The sequence below is a fragment of the Sceloporus undulatus genome, chromosome 6 (assembly GCF_019175285.1).
Source record: "Sceloporus undulatus isolate JIND9_A2432 ecotype Alabama chromosome 6, SceUnd_v1.1, whole genome shotgun sequence".
In the NCBI taxonomy this organism is placed as follows: Eukaryota; Metazoa; Chordata; class Lepidosauria; order Squamata; family Phrynosomatidae; genus Sceloporus; species Sceloporus undulatus.
The window spans coordinates 87,060,038-87,066,901 of NC_056527.1; the positions used below are offsets into that span (position 1 = coordinate 87,060,038).

Genomic DNA, 6,864 nt, shown 5'->3' on the forward strand with positions numbered 1-6,864 from the left:
GGGAAGCGCTATGCTGCGAACAAAAATGGTTACTGTATTAGACAACATGAGTAAGCATGCCTGCTGGGTCTCCTTTTGTAAAGGCACTGAGAACAAAGTAGCAGATGGCTACACAGGCAGGGGGGTTGTTGATGACATAGGTTGCTAACCTATATCTACTTACCCCAAAAAACTGACTTCTCCTAATTTGCTGGAACTTACTTCTACATAGCTGTATAGCAAGGAGGGCAACTGTAGTAAGCCCAGGAATCACTTTTTGCCTCTGGATGTTCTTGGGGCACACAGACTGCCAAAAATGTCCACTGCATCCTCAAACCTCCAAATTGGAAGTGTCCATAAGTCAACAGGACCAATATTAAATGTGGGCTCACACCACACGTGTTGTGTTTGTTTGTTAATTGCCTTTGAGTCCCCCTCGCTCATGGTAACTCTCCAATGAGATATCGCAAGACCCCGTGGAGGCTTGACCATGGAAAGAGCCAAAGGTATCCTCAGCACTCTCCTCCAGCAGCCATCTCAAATAAGTTGATTTTCTTTATCCATATTCTTCACTGTCTAGCTCTCGCATCCAACATGGTAAGGGGGAATACAGTGGCTTAGACAATTCTAACTTAGTGTTCAGTGTATATCTTTACATTTTAGATCATGTCTAGTTCTTCATGGCTGCTCTTCCCATTCCGGTCTTTTCTGATTTTTTGACTATAGTCTCCATTCTGATTGTGTTTGATCCAAGGTATGGGAAATTTTGTTATTTGAATTCCCATGTTACTTAAGTTAAATTTATGTAAACCCTCTGCGATCTTTATTTTGTTTTCTTTATGTTCAGTGCAACACTGCCTTTGCATTTTCTTATTAATTTCCCTTATAATGTTCCACATTTATGTTTAACACTAGTAGTATGTGTCATTTGTATATCTTAGATTGCCACTGTTTCCTTCCTCTATCTTCACTCCTCCTTCTTCCATGTCTAAACCTGCTCTTTGTATGAACAGATACGGTTATAGAATGCAGCCTTGTCTGACCTCTTTGCTAGTTGGGAACATTTTCGTTTCTCCATATTCTCTAACATGTACACACCACACACAGATTATTTCCAATTTCTGCGTAAAAATTTGCCAAGAAAACCCTATGATAGGTTCCCTTAGGTCACCATAAGTCAAAAATAAGTTGGGGCCAGAAAAACAACAACAACAACAACAATGAGTCAGAAAACTTGGACAGTAAAAAAAAAGCTGTTAGGAGGAAAATTTGAAATGTGGTGCTAGGGGAGAGGTCCAGTGGATACGATGACATTGTCAAAAAGTCAAATAAATGGGTCCAAGAGCAAATCAAGCCTCAGCTTCCACTGGAAGCCAAAACACTAAACTCAAGTTTACATATTGTTGACATATCATGACTCATTGGAAAATATAGTAATACTGTTAAAAAGGGAGGCTGTAGGAAAAGAGAGGACTGCACTACAGCTGATGATTCAGTCAAGGAAGCCATGACCCTGATAGCCTCATCTCATGAGAAACAAAGTGGAAACGGAAATGGAAAGTAGCAGCTTTTCTGTGCTTACTGCATGATGTCGTAGCAGTTCAGTTCTCTTCCTGTAAGACATGGTTGTAAAGTGTGCCTTTTTTTCTAGCTGAAAATCTGTTTGACAAAAGAAATGTTTTATGACTGTCTCCCACAGGAAGGAAACTGAAGTGCTACACGTCATGCTGTAAGGTATTGAGAAAGCCACTACTCGGCTCTCTTTCTACTTCCTTTCTCATGCAAATAATGCTCTTGTTTGCAGACTCTTGAGATCTCTCATTTCATATGGTCACCATAGCTGATTTAATGGCAAATAACAACTATTTTTATTTAGAGTACAGTGGACCCTTTGTATAAGTGGGGGATCCATTCTGGATCCCCCCCCCCCCCCCCGCAGATGGAAAAAAAATGCAGAACCATAGGTCCTGTTATTTGTTATGGCTGTGAACTCCTGCATGAGGCGCTGTCTCTGCACCATGGGCACACATGCCATTTTAATGCCCGGAGCTTGCGGTCCACATGATCTTGAGTCTGCGGATGGCAATCCTGCGTATGGGGTGGGCGCACTATATTTATACTCCACCTTCCAGTCAAAAAGGCTCCCAGAGTTGCTTGCAAATCGTTCGTTTGACAATTCTCTTTCCACAGTTTACAGCAAACCAACAATTAAGTTAAACAGTGTGATGTGGGTCTGCTACCTGTTTAAAAGGTGAATTGGCGCTTTTAAAGAGAGATTATTCTTCCTTTTTGTTTAGTCAAAGAAAGAGCAGTCATGAGGGAACAAAAGCAGCAAAAAGAGTAGGAACACTGTCAGAATTTGTTGTCTAGGACTGTTCTATTCAAATTCTCAAGTTAAAGCATATGGGGAATCTAAATCAGCAGTTCTAGGATTTTGGCCCCTAAATGTTGTTGGACTATAGCTGGTAGAATCCCCTGCCAGTATGGCCAGTAGTTAGGGATTTTGGGAATCTGAGGCTGCGTCGACCCTGCAGAATTAATGTAGTTTGACATCACTGTAACTATCATGGTTCAATGCTATGTAATTCTGGGGTGCGCAGTTCTCTGTCAGAGCGCTTGTTGTGATGTCACAACAAACTGCAAATCCCAGGATTCCTTTAGGGTGGAGCCATGAGAGTTAAAGCAGTGTCAAACTGCATTAATTATGCAGTGTGGTAACAGTCCTAGTCCAAAAAATGGTTGATTCTAAATCAGTATTTTCCAAACTTTGGTCTTCCAGGTGTTTGGGACTTCAACTCGCAGAGGCCCCAGCTAGCCTAACTATCAGTCAGGAATTCTGGGAGCTCAAGTCCAAAACATCTGGAGGGCCAACGTTTGGGAAACACTGTTCTAAATGCTTTTAAAATCCAGCAAAGAGAGTGATTTTTTTGACAACTGCTGATGAGATAAAAACCATGGGCTTCTGCTTCTAGAAACCCATGGTTGGCTCTTAGTCTTAGACAACATGGGAGGGGGACCTTTAGCTGTTTGCAGTACAACTTTCACAGCCGCAGCCAGCACTGACTAGGGCTTATGGGCATTAAAGACCAAAATGTACAAGGCTGAAAGTCTCTGATCCCTGTAGTACAGAGAGAGGACTGGTATTGATAGCTGAATGCTTATATATGTCTCTCTTTCTGAAAAGGAAAAAATAACATAAATCTGAAGGGTAGGAGGATCAAAGACAAGTGTTTCCTTTCATCCCACACCTTGGTTGCTAACCTGGGTTATCTTGTCTTTTTAAATCATCACTGGCTTGTTAGCAGTGTTCCATTTCACAGCTAATCCTGTTTAGGTGATGGAGATACCCGTGAGGTATAAACCCATCTGTAACTCTTAGATTGTGTTTCCTTCCAGCAATTGCTGATAGATGTGCAGTTATAGTGATGGGTTTTTCAAAGCTGATTTATTGACTCTCAGATTTGATATCTGGCCCCAAAGAGCCAAATGAAATAAAATAAACCCTGCTCCTCCCCATCTCCAGATTTAATGGCTCCACATTTCAGCTGCTCTTGTATGACAAGAAACATCTTTAAAAACAAACAGAAACCACTTCCTTCATTGCATAGGGAAGCATAAAGGTTGCCATAGCAATTCTCCAGCTGGCTGTGTGTTTGGAACACAGTGTTATAAGAAGTAACTAAGGGCTTGAACAGACAGGCCAAAATAAGCTGCTTCAGGTCACTTTGGGCATGTGCTATTTAAATGACATACACATCTTAAGAGGCCAGAAGTTGCACCAAAGCTGCACTCCAGTCCTTAGGTCTGGAGCATGGCTTTGGCAAGGCTTCCAACCTCTTAAGATGCATGCATCATTTAAATAACGTATCTCCAAAGTGACTCAAAGCAACTTTATTATGGCCTGTCTGTTCGGGCCCTAAGTCTTTGCAAGGTAGATTGTAGAGGGAGGCTACAAATCAAGTGGGGAAAATATTTTCTCTTCTGACAGAGACCAGTCTTGTGGTTTCTACCGCAGGACAAAATCCATGGTCTTGTGCATAAAAACAATAGGCATCTGAAGTGACATACATAGGTAGGTATACTTTTTTCCCAGAGCTTGGAAGTGTTATTTTGGACTACAGTTCCCAGAGCCTTCCAGCTAGCATGTGGGTTGAAGGTTTTTGGAAGTTGTACTCAGTGGCCTAAATCTATTGGTTAATTTCAGCTAGAGTAGAACCAATGAATCGGTAGCATTTGCTATTTTAGTAGTCATGCAAATTTAATTGATTCAATAAACCTCTAATTGAGACTAATACAGTGGACCCTTGCCTTGGTATCTGCTGCAGTTTGGTTCCAGGACCCCCGGTGGATACAAAAATCTGTGGATGCTCAAGTCCCACTAAATATAGTGGCACAGTAAAATGACAAAATTAAGTTCTGCATTTTGGAATTTATATTTTTGAAAATATTTTCAAGCAATGGATGTTTGAATCCATGGAGAAGGAATCTGTAGATACCCAGGACTGTAACTGATTTTGGAAATCGAAATTTTAAGATACTCATGCAATCTTAGAGTGAGATTCAGGATTTTACTGTGGCTCTAGAAGAATGCTATATGGCATTTGATCCCAGTTCGCCATACCCTGCTGGAGCTGTTTTGTTTTTTAAGAAGACTAGATATCTAGGTTGGCTTCCTTCTGGGAATTTATGGCATTGTAAACCAACTAGCAACTGTGAAGTTGAAGGCTTTCATGGCCGGCATTCATAGTTTTTGTGGGTTTTTTGGGCTATGTGGCCATGTTCTAGAAGAGTTTCTTCCGTCTCATCACAGGGTTTTTTTGGTGAAAGGTCTCGCAAGGAGGTTCACCTTTGCCTTCCTTCATGCAGTGCTAACATGGGTTGCAATGGGTCACTGCGATTCCCTCTGTAAGATCGTACATCAGATCATCCACGACTACTGCTGCTGCCAAGTAGCGTTTTCATAATCATAGCGTTGGAAGAGATCTCAAGAGCCATCAAGTCCAACCTCCTGCTATGCAAGGAATACACAATCAAAGCAACCCCAAACAGATGGCCATGCAGCCTCGTTTGTCTTGCATTTTTTATGCATCCTATTCAACGATATGTTAAACAGATCTGCCCTAATTGGGACAAATCAATTGCATTCAGGCCAGCGTCTCTTGAGCAAGCTGTCAGAATTGTTCCCATAGTGCCCTCTGCTGGGCAGGGTGAACATACAATTCTGGAGGAAAGGAGAGGATGTTTGTTGATGGAAAGACTTCTGAGTCACATCTAGCTCATGCTCTAATTAGGATTTTTAATTCCTCTCCCAACCAGCCTGAGCTCCTAGATTACAGATACTTGAAACAGCCCTCTTTGATCACTTCCTTGCTCAGGTTCAGAAATCACCTACGCCCCATCCCTGACCCATAGCAGCACTCAGAAAGAACCACAAAGGTCATCTGACTCTGGATGGAGGGAAGAAGCAGCTTGCTGGCCCTTTAAATGTGCTTTGGTGCCCTGCAGGAGGCTGATGCTCAAGGAATCTCCTCCATGAACGCTCCTAACGTCATCACTATGGCAACAAAAGTCCAGGTCACAGATTTCCCCCCCCCCCCTTTTCCATTCCTATCTTTCCATTCTATTTGGGAGGTGTGAGTATGTGAAACAGTGTGTGCTGCGACAGAAATCATCGGGCCGGGACTGATGTATATGTTATAATGGGCTAGATAGAATATCATCACAATACTGTAATAATGAACTGAGCAATGGACCCTGATAAATTGCTCCCTTCTGTGTTGGTTTCCATGTTGCTTTTATACAAAGTAGGCATTTTGGCTGCCCCATGAGACTTAATTTTTTTAAAATACAAGTGATCCTAGGTATTACACAATAGGCAATTTTTTCCTCTGCATTGCAGTGATGCATTTTTACATCCATCCTGAACACATTCATGTTAAAACAGCAGCTAAAACAGAAGTCAGGAATTTCTAGTTCTCAAGATGTAGTTGGACACCAACTCCCATCCGCACCAACCAACATGGTCATGGACAGGATGATGGGGTCAGAATACGACAAGATTTGGAGAACTGAGATCCTTTATTTTGTGTGTTCCTCTAGGATAAGGCTGGGTCAGTAACCTTCTGCCCCTCAGATATTTTTTAATTACTGCTACCATCATCCTGTACCCTTGACTAGGCGGCAGGTTGATGGGAAATGGAGTCGAACAACCTGCAGGGGTTACACATTCATCAGCACTGCTCTGTACCTCACATACAACATTCTATGTAAAACTACGCATCTGTTTTGATCAGCAATAATCTATTTTGTAGATTATTTTGCAAAAAATTAAGGCTGAAATTCTTCATCACAGCTTGACATGCAGAACTTCACGATGCCAAAGCCACATCGCTGACATGAAACATCATCATGTTAAAGGAGTGTGACAGTATGCAACAGGGTATTATGCAAGATGTTCCGTTGCACAACAGAAGTTCCCACAGCCAAATGGGGCACCTCAAAAGGTGGGGACACAGACACCCATGGCTTTCCACTGCCCTCTGTTCTTGATTATTGGTGCCCCATTCATCTGTTTGGTCTGTTCTCTTCTACTAGAAGCCTTCCTGCTGTGATAAATGCTGTAACGTTGCACATAGTAACCACCACACAACACCCACGGGCTTTCTCTGCTTGTGTCATAGTTCTGATGGTGCAGCTATGCAACACTCTCCTCCTAGGAATATGATCGTTGCATGATCCACAGTTCTAAATGACACAGTTGCTAGTTGTTTTTTGTGGTTTTTTTGGGCTATGTGGCCATGTTTCTAGAAGAGTTCTTCCTGATGTTCACCAGCATCTGTGGCTGGCTCTGAAGATGCCAGCCACAGATACTGGTGAAACATCAGA

The 6,864-nt window shown here is 42.2% G+C and overlaps 1 protein-coding gene across 3 annotated transcripts in view; it reads left to right on the forward strand.

Moving 5' to 3' along the window:
- PPP1R1B (protein phosphatase 1 regulatory inhibitor subunit 1B) overlaps positions 1-6,864 on the forward strand; it is a 92,913-nt gene that overhangs the window by 58,756 nt on the left and 27,293 nt on the right. The gene's annotated exons all lie outside the window — the stretch shown is intronic.